Here is a 12,523-nt window from a genome sequence, read left to right as displayed (position 1 = left end):
AAATTCTTAGCTTCGCTTGAATGGCCCGAAAAGTGAGGTCTTTTTATGACCTTGGAATCCCTACAATGTGTAAGCAGTCTACGTGGCTCATCAAGTCCACACCAATCCCCTGAAGAACATCCCACCCAATCCCTGTAAACCTTGCATTTCCCACACTAATCCACATAGTCTGCACACTACAGGCAATTTAGCATGGCCAATCCATTTATCCTGCACATCTTTGGACTGTGGTTGGAAATCTGTGCAGACACAGGAATAACATACAAAGTCCACACAGTCACTCAAGGGTGGAATTGAAGCCAGGTCCCTGGTGCTGTGATGCAGCGGTACTAACCGCTGAACCACTGTTTTGTCTTTCTAAGGGGCTTAAACTCAGTGTGCCTACATGTCTGTTCCAAGCTGCTTTCAAAAAGACTTTCTGTTTTAAGGTTTTGTTTTCAGTTTTCAGACATGCACGCATATTATACTTGACCAGCGATAGGTATTGGAAAGGAATAAAGGATCAGATGTTTTATTAAAGCCATTTCAAGAATTATCTTATCGATAAACTCAGAACCACCTACCATGGCCAGGTGTTTATGAACAGTTCTGGCTGCACAGTTTTACAACGCACGTTCTTCTTGAGTCATTTCTCATGCAGCCGTCTGATGCTGCTAAAATAAAAAGCTCCCAATTCCCATATGTGCTGGGTACCAGGGAGATTAAAGTTACCCATGATCATTGCCGTCCCTTTATATTACAAACACCCTATATACTTTGTTACACACTGTGCCACCTTTGAGTAACATTGCTAATCATCCATCTTTATCTAACTTGCTTTTGTTTTCGAATATCATATACTTGCAATATTCAGGATCCAATCCTTCTTGTCCTGCAGAGATAATAGGAACTGCAGATGCTGAAGAATCTGAGATAACAAATGTTTCCGTAATGGCCCTCAGATTGTATTTCTTAATTTCACTGTGCACTATCAAGATATTTACTTTATTATAAATGCAGTGCAGATTCTTAAGCAGAGACATTAGTTTTGTTTTTTATTGTCTTTGTGACATTTAGTCTTGATTATTGGAGTATTCCTGGTTTATCTCTCTGACCCTCAATTCCCACATAACTGTTTACCTCTCTTACCCAGTCTCCACTTTCTGACATGCCACATCCAGTGTCTTAGTCCTCACTGTTAAATTTCACAAGAGCATTGGGTCCAGCGCAGTTCTGGATATAGACTGCCCCAAGAGTACAGTCCCCACTTCTCCCAGCTCTTGTGACAGTGGCCTACAAACCAGAACCTATATCCCCCACTCCAATCATTGAGCCATGTATTCACCTCTCTAACTTTATGTCCCCATGCCAATTTGTACACGGCGCAGGTAGTAATCCAGAGATTCAAACCTTTGAGGCTCTGCTTTTTAATTCCGTGCCTGGCTTCTCATACTCCCGGTCCAGAACCCCTTTCCTAACTCTCTCTCTGTTGTTGGTACCTACATGGACCATGACAACTGGATCCTCGCTGTTGTGCTGCAGGTCACTGTCCAGTTTTGAGCAGATAGCCTGAGTCCTGGCACTGGACAGGCAGGATAGACACCTGGACTGTCACTGTTTGCTGCAGAGTGTCAGTCCCTTTCATTGTACGATCCCCTGCTTCCACTATGTTCCCTGTTTTTCTCTTGACTCAAGTGGTTTCCTGTACCACAGTGCCAGAGTCAGTTTTTTTTTTATCCAGCCCGCAACTCCTGTTCTCATCCAAACAGGCTTAGAGAACCCCACAGCTATTGGGCAATTGCACAGACTGGCATTCTGTGCCCTGCATTCCCTTAGCTGCCTGACAAATACAGCCTACTCACCCTGAACACTGACCAAATCAGAAGACTCTATCCTAAGTGGTATGACTGCCTCCTGGTATGGGAAAATCCAGGTAACCTTCCCCCTCAGTCATACATCACAGTGTCTCTAGTTCAGCCTCGTTCATAAGCTCCCCGCTGAAGCTAAGCTCTTACCACAGACACAGTGTAGAAGCAGGCCGTTCAGCCCATCAAGTCTAAACCAACCTTCCAAAAAGCACCCCCTAACCCTGCTAATCCACCTAGCCTAAGCATCCCTGGACACTACAGGCAGTTTAGATTAGATTAGATTCCCTACAGTGTGGAAACAGGCCTTTGGCCCAACAAGTCCACATGACCCCTTGAAGCATCCCACCCAGACCCATCCCCCCATAACCCACACACCCCTGAACACTATGGGCAATTTAGCATGGTCAATCCACCTAGCCTGCACATCTTTGGACTGTGGGAGGAAACCGGAGCACCTGGAGGAAACCCACGCAGACACGGGGAGAACGTGCAAACTCCACACAGACAGTTGCCCGAGGCTGGAATTGAACCCAGGTCCCTGGCGCTGTGAGGCTGCAGTGCTAACCACTGAGCCACCGTGCCGCCCAGCTTGGCCGTTTAGCTTGGCCAGTTGACCTAACCTGCACATCCTTGGACTGTGGGAGGAAACAAGAGCGCCCAGGGGGATCCCATGCAATCACAGGGACAACGTGCAAACTCTATGTAGACAGTTGCCTGGGGCTGGAATTGAACCTGGGTCCCTTGCAGTGTGAGGCTTACCAGTGAGCCACACTCCATGGGCTGCCATGTGCCGCAGACTTCACAAACATCTGAACTACTGCCATAATGAGTTTTGATTATACTGCTCACTTACTTCTATTGCTATCTTTATATTGTATTAACCTTACCACTAATTTGTATGCTATGTTAAAATTAAGGATAGAAAAGACCTCAGAAATGTACCAGATGTTCAATAAATAGCTCGCTCCATCCTCTGCAGTTGAGCTGGAACCAATTCCAATGAACTTCAATTAACCGTGCTCCTCAGGAATCTACATAATGGAAAAAGGAACAGAAGCAGGAGTGATAAAAATTATTTTTTGTCATCACCTAGATGGGGACAGAGAGAATATGTTGGCAATACCAATTGTGCGCAGATGCTGTGAACGAAGGAAAAAACATTTCTGACGCAAAAGTTTCCAAACAACTCAACAGATGTTGTGGCTGAGCATCAGTATGATTTTAAGGCAAATGATGTTGGTGTACGCAATTAAACAATCAGGCTACATCAACATTGGAGTCTTCAACCCAAGAGGGCTGTGAATGTTTACTTGTTGAGTAAGTTAAAGTCAACATTCTAGGTATTTAAAAGATCAAGGGATTTGGGAAGTGTGAAAAAGTTGCATTAAGGTAGCAGATTAACCTTTACTAAATGCTGGAACAGTCTTGAAGAACTGACTGGCTTGCTCCTATTTGAAATTCATGTGCTCAGTCCTAAAGTCAAAACGTACAAATGGCTTTATTTATTAATGAAATAACTGTCACTGCAAGACCAACATTTTTATGTCTTAAGACGGTGGTGAATTATAACTTTCCTGCAGCAAGTGGCTTGCTTGGCCATTTCAGGGGCTCGTTAAGAGTTGAACACCATTGCCGTGGTCCTGGATTTAGGCCAGGCTGGTGAGGATAGCAGATTTCCTTTCCTGAAAGGTATTAGTGAACCAGATAGGCTTTTTACTTAAATCTGGCAGATCTTAATAACTGAGACCAGCTTTTTATTCCAAATATATTAAGTTACTATGATTTTTCCCAGCTACCATTATGCAATTTGAACTTCTGCTCTTCAGAAGATCAGAAGCCAAGTGACACCAGGTTACAGTCCAACAGGTTCATTTGAAATCACCAGCTTTCGGAGTGATATAACCTGGTGCCATATGACTTTTAACCTTGTCCACCCCAGTCCAACAAGAGCTGTAAAATATTTTTGATCCTACTGAGAGGGCAGATGATGCTTGGTTTAACACCTCAGTCGAGAAACCAGCATCACTGTCAACACAGTGCTCTCTTGGTACTGCATTGAAGGGTCAACCTTGATCTACTTATTTCCCTCTTCTGGGGGACTTGAACCCACAACCTCTGACTCAGCATGAGAGTACTACCCTCTGAAACACAGCCAACACTCTTCACATCAGGTCAAAGTATATCCATGTTGTTCTTAGACCATTGAAACCTTTGATCAGTGGTGACATTTGTATTATCTTATGAAGGAGCAATGTTATGATCCCAGTAAAGCCACACTAGAGGACATTTCAGATCATCTTGTTCCGTCCTGGGATTTTCATTTCAGTCACAATGAAGCACTTTCTTGATTGTAACTGAATAGCTGGAACGTCTGAAAGGGCAAATAAGATTTTAAACAATCAATGAATGTTCCATATCCCTAATTTCTGGAGTTCTGACTGGTGGATATCAAGACTAGTTTGTGAGTTATGAACAGAGAATGAATGGTCAAGGTTGAGTTTTACACTTTTAATGGATTGCTCTAGATATTAAAACCCTGATGATCCTTCTCATTCCATGGCTGACATATTGTATGAAGCAATGAAATTACCAATTGGTCAGAAATCAACTGGATTAATCCAATTTTCTGGTCTTGAGTACAGGATGGAATTGTTCTGATGTCCTTGACAAGGCAAAGCACAGGAAATAAGAATTGTGCCACTGCGCATCTGAGTCAAATTAGGACCACAAAATCTTCAGCTGACACCAGCAGGGTGTTGAAATCGACAGATTATATCTTTCAAATGATACAAGGGTACTGATAATCCTCTCAGGTGGGTCTAAAAGGTATCCAGTATTGGTAGAAGATCTGGGACCATCACATCCTGGGCTAATACTTATTCTTCAACCACAGCACTTAAGATCAGATGACATGTTTTAATAATATTGCAGGGAGCTCGTGGAACATTATTTAATGCAGATTGGCTGCAGTGACTGTACAATGAAGTAGTGAATAAGCTACAAAAGCACACTTTTGTCTGTAAGTACTTTGAAGTTTCCTGAAATTACAAAATATGACATATGACCACAAATTACTACTTTTACATGGCTATTTAATGCTTGTCTTGATTGGGCTACCTTTATTTGCAGGAAGGCAGTCGCCAAAAGTTAAGAATCAACAATAACTTTTAGAGTTAATACTTGCCATGAGTATTGCAAAAAGTTAATGACTTTCAGTGGGTTTTGAAGTTTTAGCTTTAGAAAACTAGGAAGGGTGAGGGACAGTATGGTGGCTCATAACACCGGGGACAGGTTCAATCCATACTTTATATGCGTGTGTGTGTGTGTGTGTGTGTGTGTGTGTGTGTGTGTGTGTGTGTGTGTGTGTGTGTGTGTGTGTATTGACCATGGTAAATTATCCCCAGTTGTGCAGGCTAGGTAGCTTTGCCATGGCAAATGCAGGTTTACAGAGATTAGGGTTAGTATGAACTTCATGGACTGAATGGCCTGCTTCCACACGAGGAATTCTATAATTCTAATTGGCACTGTCTTCTGTGTTTGTAAAAGCACATATATGGTATTGTGGAGATAGCAAGAACTGCAGACGCTGGATTCAGAGATAACACAGTGTAGAGCTGGAGGAACACAGCAGGCCAGGCAGCGTCAGAAGAGCAGGAAAGTTGACATTTCGGGTCAGGATCCTTCTTCACAAAAGAAGGGTCTTTCCTGCTCCTCTGATGCCTGGCCTGATGTGTTCCTCCAGCTCCACACTGTGTTATATTTGTAACGTACATTGGATTGGAATGTAGGATAATGTAAAACAAAAATACCTTCTGTATACATACTACCTTTCAAGCCTATCTGCATCACAATATATTAAGTGTCCTTTCTCAGAGAGGCTGCTATAAACCTTGTAGGAAAGGGATGATAATGTGTGCTAAATGAAACCTCGGATAAAGGGATAACAAAGTGTGAAGCTGGATGAACACAGCAGGCCAAGCAGCATCTCAGGGGCACAAAAGCTGACGTTTCGGGCCTAGAAACATCAGCTTTTCTGCTCCTGAGATGCTGCTTGGCCTGCTGTGTTCATCCAGCTTCACACTTTGTTATCTTGGATTCTCCAGCATCTGCAGTTCCCATTATCTCGGATAAAGGTAGTCTGAGTGCCAGCCTAATCCAGTAGGTGGCAGTCTTGCCTCAGAGTTCAAGATCTAATCTACACGAATACCACTGCGCAGCAACAGAAACATTTATATACCTTTTATACGTCAAAACAAATTGTACCACAACACAGAAATGCAAGGAATAAGTGGACACTGAACTGGGATGGAAAGCTTGGAATAAATGCTCTAATCTTTGGTCAATGATTTCGTTGGGTCACAGCACAACAGAGTCCATTCCATCCATCGTAACTGGGCCAACCGTCTGCAAGAGCAACACTGCTTAGTCTCACTCCGAGATAACAAAGTGTGAAGCTGGATGAACACAGCAGGCCAAGCAGCATCTCAGGAGCACAAAAGCTGACGTTTCGGGCCTAGACCCTTCATCAGAGTTCCCATTATTTCTCTCAGTCTCACTCCCCTGCCTTTTCCAAGTACCCTATAATATCTTTTCTGTCTGTATAATTGTTCAGTTCTGTTGAATGTCTTAAATCTACCCCTGCCACATTCTCAGGCAGGACTTTCCAGATCGTAACAGCCAGATACATTCTCACCCTTGTTCATTGTTCTTAACCTTGGAATCCAGGACACGGGGATTGCTGAAGGCACAGCTCCTTGTGGCAGAGTGAGGGGATTGAGGAAAGGAGCTACAGCAGCAAATGAGCTAAGAGAGGGGCAGAAGCAGAATAAGGTGGTGGTCGTTGGTATATGAACCAATAAAGTTCTATATTGTCAGAAATACTAAAAAGCAAGGACCAGTGTGCACTGTAAAAACAGTACCTATTATACACTGAAGAAGAGTAGATAGCCTCACAGTCTTAACGAACATGTTGTAGCCAATCAGAGATCAAAAGCAGATAATCACTCACCGAACCTTTGCTAATTGTTGGATTATGCTGTGCACTTAACCTCACCCTGACGCTATTCTGGTTTATTCTGAGATAAGACCCCAGGGCAACTGAATCCGGTCTTTCAGAGAATGCTTTGAGATAATATTGAGGCAACATGAGGCCCAGCTCCCCACTGTGTGACCAGCAATTTAGATAAATGCTTCTGCCTGGTTTCATGTGTAAAGCAAACACAATACCACTATACCACAGGCACAGACTGCAAAGAAATCTTTATGTCAAGCCTATTCTAGTTTACTCTAAATCATGGCTGGGATTAGGGTGTTGAGTTTGTTGATTGGCCATGATCATATTGAATGGCAGAGCAGAGTGGACGGGCCGAATGGCCTACTTCTGCTCCTATCTTTTATGAGAAGTATATTGTCTGCTCCCTGTTCAATTTACAGCCTCCAGTCAGGGGGAGATCTTTAATTTAAAGAGATGCTCCCAAATCCAGTGGGCCAAAGGGATAGGTGATGCTTGTACGCTCAGGAGGCAAAGACTTCAATGGAAAGGAAATCTTGCATTTATAATTCACTTTTCACACTTTTGGGGCATCCCAAAGCACTTCTTAGGCAATGGAATACTTCTGAATTGTGGTCACTGTTTATAATATAGGAAGCAAGTTGTCTACAGAATAAGACAATGAACAGCAATGTGAGAAGGAGCAGAGAATCTGGTTTTGTAACATTAATTGAAGTACAGATTTTCACTATTATTTGAAATAATGTCACTGGCTCTTTTTCAAGAGTGAAGCTCAGACTGGGGAAATTTCATTGAGTACCTTGTCTGAAAGATGCTGCCTTCAACAGTGCAGTGGTTGGTTAGCTGAGTTGGCTGGATAGCTGAAACAGGAAACAGAATTTGCTGGAGCAACTCAGCAGGTCTGGCAGCATCTTGTGGAGTGAGAAACAGAGTTAACATTCTGGGCCCAGGGACCCTTCATCAGAACTGATGGTAACTAGGAAAAAGTGATCTACATGCTGATGACAGGGGGTGAGGTTTGGGGTGGAAGAGGAGTAAGTGTTAGATGGAGATAGAGCCAGAGGGAGGGAAAGACAGTTAAACAGATACAGGGATGGATAATGGGAAGCCAGGAAGAAATATAAATTGCTAATGGGGACCTTTGGTGGGTGAGATTGGGTTGGCTGTACTGTCGGCAGCCCATGTGAAGACTGGGCCTGGGCGGGGGGGTGGGGAGCGGAGGTGGGTAAGGTTCTCAGGTCTGAAATCATTGCACTTGATATTGAGTCCTGAAGGCTGTGGAGTTCCCAGGCAGAAAATGAAGGTGCTGTTCTCGCAGCTTAAGCTGAGCTTTGCTGGAGCAGTGCAGCTCGCCCGAGACAGAGATGTTGGCCAGGGAATAGGGTGGTGTGTTGAAATGGTCGGGGTGGGGAGTGGGGGGGGTTGCGTTTTCGCAGACAGAATGCTGGTGTTCTGCAAAGCGGTTGAGCAGTCTGCGCTTCGTCTCCCTGGTGCAGACGACACCTCGTTGGGAGCAGCCAGTACAATTGTGGCTGGAAGGCTGGTCTGTGATACTGCTTGGTGCCAAAGCCTGGGTTCAATTCCCATCACTGGCTGAGGTTACCAGAAGGAGTTTCCACCTCAACCTCCGCCATCATCTGAGGCATGGTGACCCTCAGGTTAAACCACCACCGGGCATCTCTTTCTAATGAGGAAGCGGCCCTATGGTTCAGCAGGTGGCTTTCACTTTACTCCCACTGCATGGGGCCACCCTTGCATTTCATGCCCATGTCCTGGGGTGGGAGGTGAACTCACAACCTCACGGAAGCAGTGTTGCGGATTTCGATTTGCATAAGTTCTCCTTCAGTGTTTGGTACCTGACAGACTCCAAGATACATTCCCTTGCTGTTGTTCACTTCCTCTTTTATTTGCAATAAATTGCTCGCTGGTGATTTCCTTCCTCCTTTTTCTGCTCGAATGCTTACTCAACTTTCAGGCAACAGATTTAAAACAGGACATTCCCTGAAACATTGATCTCCTTTTCCCTCTGCAGTTGCTGACAGACTCGATGTCTGTTTTCCGCAATTTTGCCTTCTGTTCAATTCAGGCTTGCAGGACCTTTCCTTCCTTCATTTTACGTGTCTTTTCCACACAGACAGCGTTAATGGGCTGGGATCTTCCAGTTCTCTTTATTATGCAGTGTTCTGCTTTTCTGTGCTTGATGTTTTACAGCTCAGGATCAGGCCACTGGCCTGCTTTATTCAAGCCTCCTCACCCTATCACCCTACTATTTTCTCATTGTCTGCTGACCCTCACAAAAGCGTCAATGCACACCAATTGTGAAATGTGCATGCACACAATTCCAGACGCGGCCCATCATTGCATACCATACCAACACGAGGAAAGGAGTGAGAAGATGGAAAGCTCGGACCAACACATCCACCTCCTCTCCCTCTTTCAGTCCCCACCACCACCACCACCACAGCTAAAAACCCCATTCCCAGCCGCACCAAGTGTAAATGTGGATCCACCACCAGTTAAAGAGATGCCTGTGAGTTGTGCCAGTAGACACGGCCTCTTTCTTTCTCCCTTCATAGTTTAGTAAGGGTGACACTTGTTGAGCATCCCTAATCGTCCTTCAACTGAACTGCTTCCTAAGGCTATTTCAGGGGCAACACCCTGCAGTGGGGCTGGAGTCACATGTAGGCCCAGACCAGGTGAGGGCGGCAGATTTCCTTCCCTGAAGGACATCAGTGAAAAAGGTGGGTTTTATGAACATCAGCCCTTTGCTATCATGCCATGAATTAATAAAGCAGTCAATCACGTCATTCTTACAGTTTTTATCCAGGTTTCCAGTTATTTTCACAAAAGGAAGTACCGGAATATGGCACCGTGCAAATAGACCTCAGTGAGTTATCAATCGAGCTTGCTCAGACAGGAGAAGCACTGAATGTGTTCAGCTGTAAAAATGTATAACTGCTGTCTAAAGCGTCTCATGGAGACATGGTGGACGTAATCGATCTCAGTGCGGGGGGGGAGAGATCGAGCCCAGTATGGGGGGAAGAGATCGAGCCCAGTGTGGGGGGGGGTGAAGAGATCGAGCCCAGTGCGGGGGGGGGGGAGACCGAGCCCAGTGCCGGGGGGGAGAGTTCGATCTCACAGTGCAGGGGGAGAGATTGAGCCCAGTACGGTGGGGGGAGAGATTGAGCCCAGTGCAGGGGAAGAGAGCGATCTCACAGTGCTGGGGGGGAGAGATCAAGCCCAGTACGGGGGGGGGAGAGATCGAGCCCAGTGTGGGGGGGGTGAAGAGATTGAGCCCAGTGCGGGGGGGGGGAAAGATCGATCTCAGTGCGGGGGGAGAGTTCGATCTCACAGTGCGGGGGGAGAGATCGATCTCACAGTGCAGGGGGAGAGATTGAGCCCAGGATCAAGCCCAGTGCAGGGGAAGAGATCAAGCTCATGGCAGGGGAGAGATCGATCTCACAGTGCTGGGGGGAGAGATCGAGCCCAGTACGGGGCGGGGGGAGAGATCGAGCCCAGTGCAGGGGGGGAAGAGATCGAGCCCAATGCGGAGGTGGAGAGATTGAGCCTTGTACGGGGTGGGGGTAGAGATCGAGCCCAGTGCAGGGGAAGAGATCGAGCTCATGGCATGGGGGAGAGATCGATCTCACAGTGCGGGGGGAGAGCTCGATCTCACAGTGTGGGGGAGAGATCGATCTCACAGTGCGGGGGGAGAGTTCGATCTCACAGTGCGGGGGGAGAGTTCGATCTCACAGTGCAGGGGGAGAGATTGAGCCCAGTACGGTGGGGGGAGAGATTGAGCCCAGTGCAGGGGAAGAGAGCGATCTCACAGTGCTGGGGGGGGAGAGATCGAGCCCAGTACGGGGGGGGAAGAGATCGAGCCCAGTGCGGGGGTGGGGGGGGAAGAGATCGAGTCCAGTGCGGGGGGGGGAAGAGATCGAGCCCAGTGTGGGGGGGGGTGAAGAGATTGAGCCTAGTGCGGGGGGGGGGGAGAGATCAATCTCAGTACGGGGGGCGAGATCAAGCCCAGTGCAGGGGAAGAGATCAAGCTCATGGCAGGGGAGAGATCGATCTCACAGTGCTGGAGGGAGAGATCGAGCCCAGTACGGGGGGGTGGGAGAGATCGAGCCCAGTGCAGGGGGGGAAGAGATCGAGCCCAGTGTGGAGGTGGAGAGATTGAGCCTTGTACGGGGTGGGGGTAGAGATCAAGCCCATCGCAGGGGAAGAGATCGAGCTCATGGCATGGGGGAGAGATCGATCTCACAGTGCGGGGGGAGAGTTCGATCTCACAGTACGGGGGAGAGATCGATCTCACAGTGCGGGGGGAGAGTTCAATCTCACAGTGCGGGGGAGAGATCGATCTCACAGTGCGGGGGGAGAGTTCGATCTCACAGTGCGGGGGAGAGATCGATCTCACAGTGCGGGGGAGAGATCAATCTCACAGTGCGGGGGCAGAGTTCGATCTCACAGTGCGGGGGGAGAGTTCGATCTCACAGTGCGGGGGGAGAGATCGATCTCACAGTGCAGGGGGAGAGATTGAGCCCAGTGCGGGGGGGGGGAGAGATCGATCTCAGTGCGGGGGGCGAGATCAAGCCCAGTGCAGGGGAAGAGATCAAGCTCATGGCGGGGGAGAGATCGATCTCACAGTGCGGGGGGAGAGTTCGATCTCACAGTGCGGGGGTGAGTTCAATCTCACAGTGCAGGGGGAGATATTGAGCCCAGTGCGGTGGGGGGAGAGATCGGGCCCAGTGCAGCGGGGGAGAGATCGATCTCACAGTGCCGGAGGGGAGAGATCGAACTCATAGTGCGGTGGGGGAGAGATCGAGCCCAGTGCAGGGGAAGAGATCGAGCTCATGGTGGGGGAGAGATCGATCTCACAGTGCGGGGGGAGAGTTCGATCTCACAGTGAGGGGGGAGAGTTCGATCTCACAGTGCAGGGGGAGAGATCGATCTCACAGTGCAGGGGGAGAGATCGAGCCCAGTGCGGTGGGGGGAGAGATCGAGCCCAGTGCAGTGTGGGAGAGATCGAGTCCAGTGCAGGGGAAGAGATCGATCTCACAGTGCTGAGGGGGAGGGATCGATCTCACAGTGCGGCGGGGGAGAGATCAAGCCCAGTGCAGGGGAAGAGATCGAGCTCATGGTGGGGGAGAGATCGATCTCACAGTGCGGGGCGAGAGTTCGATCTCACAGTGCAGGGGGAGAGATCGATCTCACAGTGCAGGGGGAGAGATCGAGCCCAGTGCGGTGTGGGAGAGATCGAGCCCAGTGCAGGGGAAGAGATCGATCTCACAGTGCTGAGGGGGAGGGATCGATCTCAGAGTGCAGGGGGAGAGATCGAGCCCAGTGCAGGGGGAGGAGATCGAGCCCCGTGCGGCGGGGGAGATATCGAGCCCAGTGCAGGGGAAGAGATCGAGCTCATTGAGGGGGAGAGATCGATCTCAGAGTGCGGGGAGAGAGTTCGATCTCACAGTGCAGGGAGAGAGATCGAGCCCAGTGCATGGAGGGGGGGAGATATCGAGCCCAGTGCGTGGGAGGGAGAGATCGAGCCCAGTGCGGCGGGGGAGAGATCGAGATCATGGTGGGGGACAGATCGATCTCACAGTGCGGAGGGAGATTTCGAGCCCAGTGTGTGGGGGGGATAGATCGATTTCACAGTGCGGGGGTG

The sequence above is a fragment of the Stegostoma tigrinum genome, chromosome 20 (assembly GCF_030684315.1).
Source record: "Stegostoma tigrinum isolate sSteTig4 chromosome 20, sSteTig4.hap1, whole genome shotgun sequence".
Classification (NCBI taxonomy): Eukaryota; Metazoa; Chordata; class Chondrichthyes; order Orectolobiformes; family Stegostomatidae; genus Stegostoma; species Stegostoma tigrinum.
The sequence above is the reverse complement of the archived record's forward strand: the minus strand, read 5'-3'. Positions refer to the sequence as shown.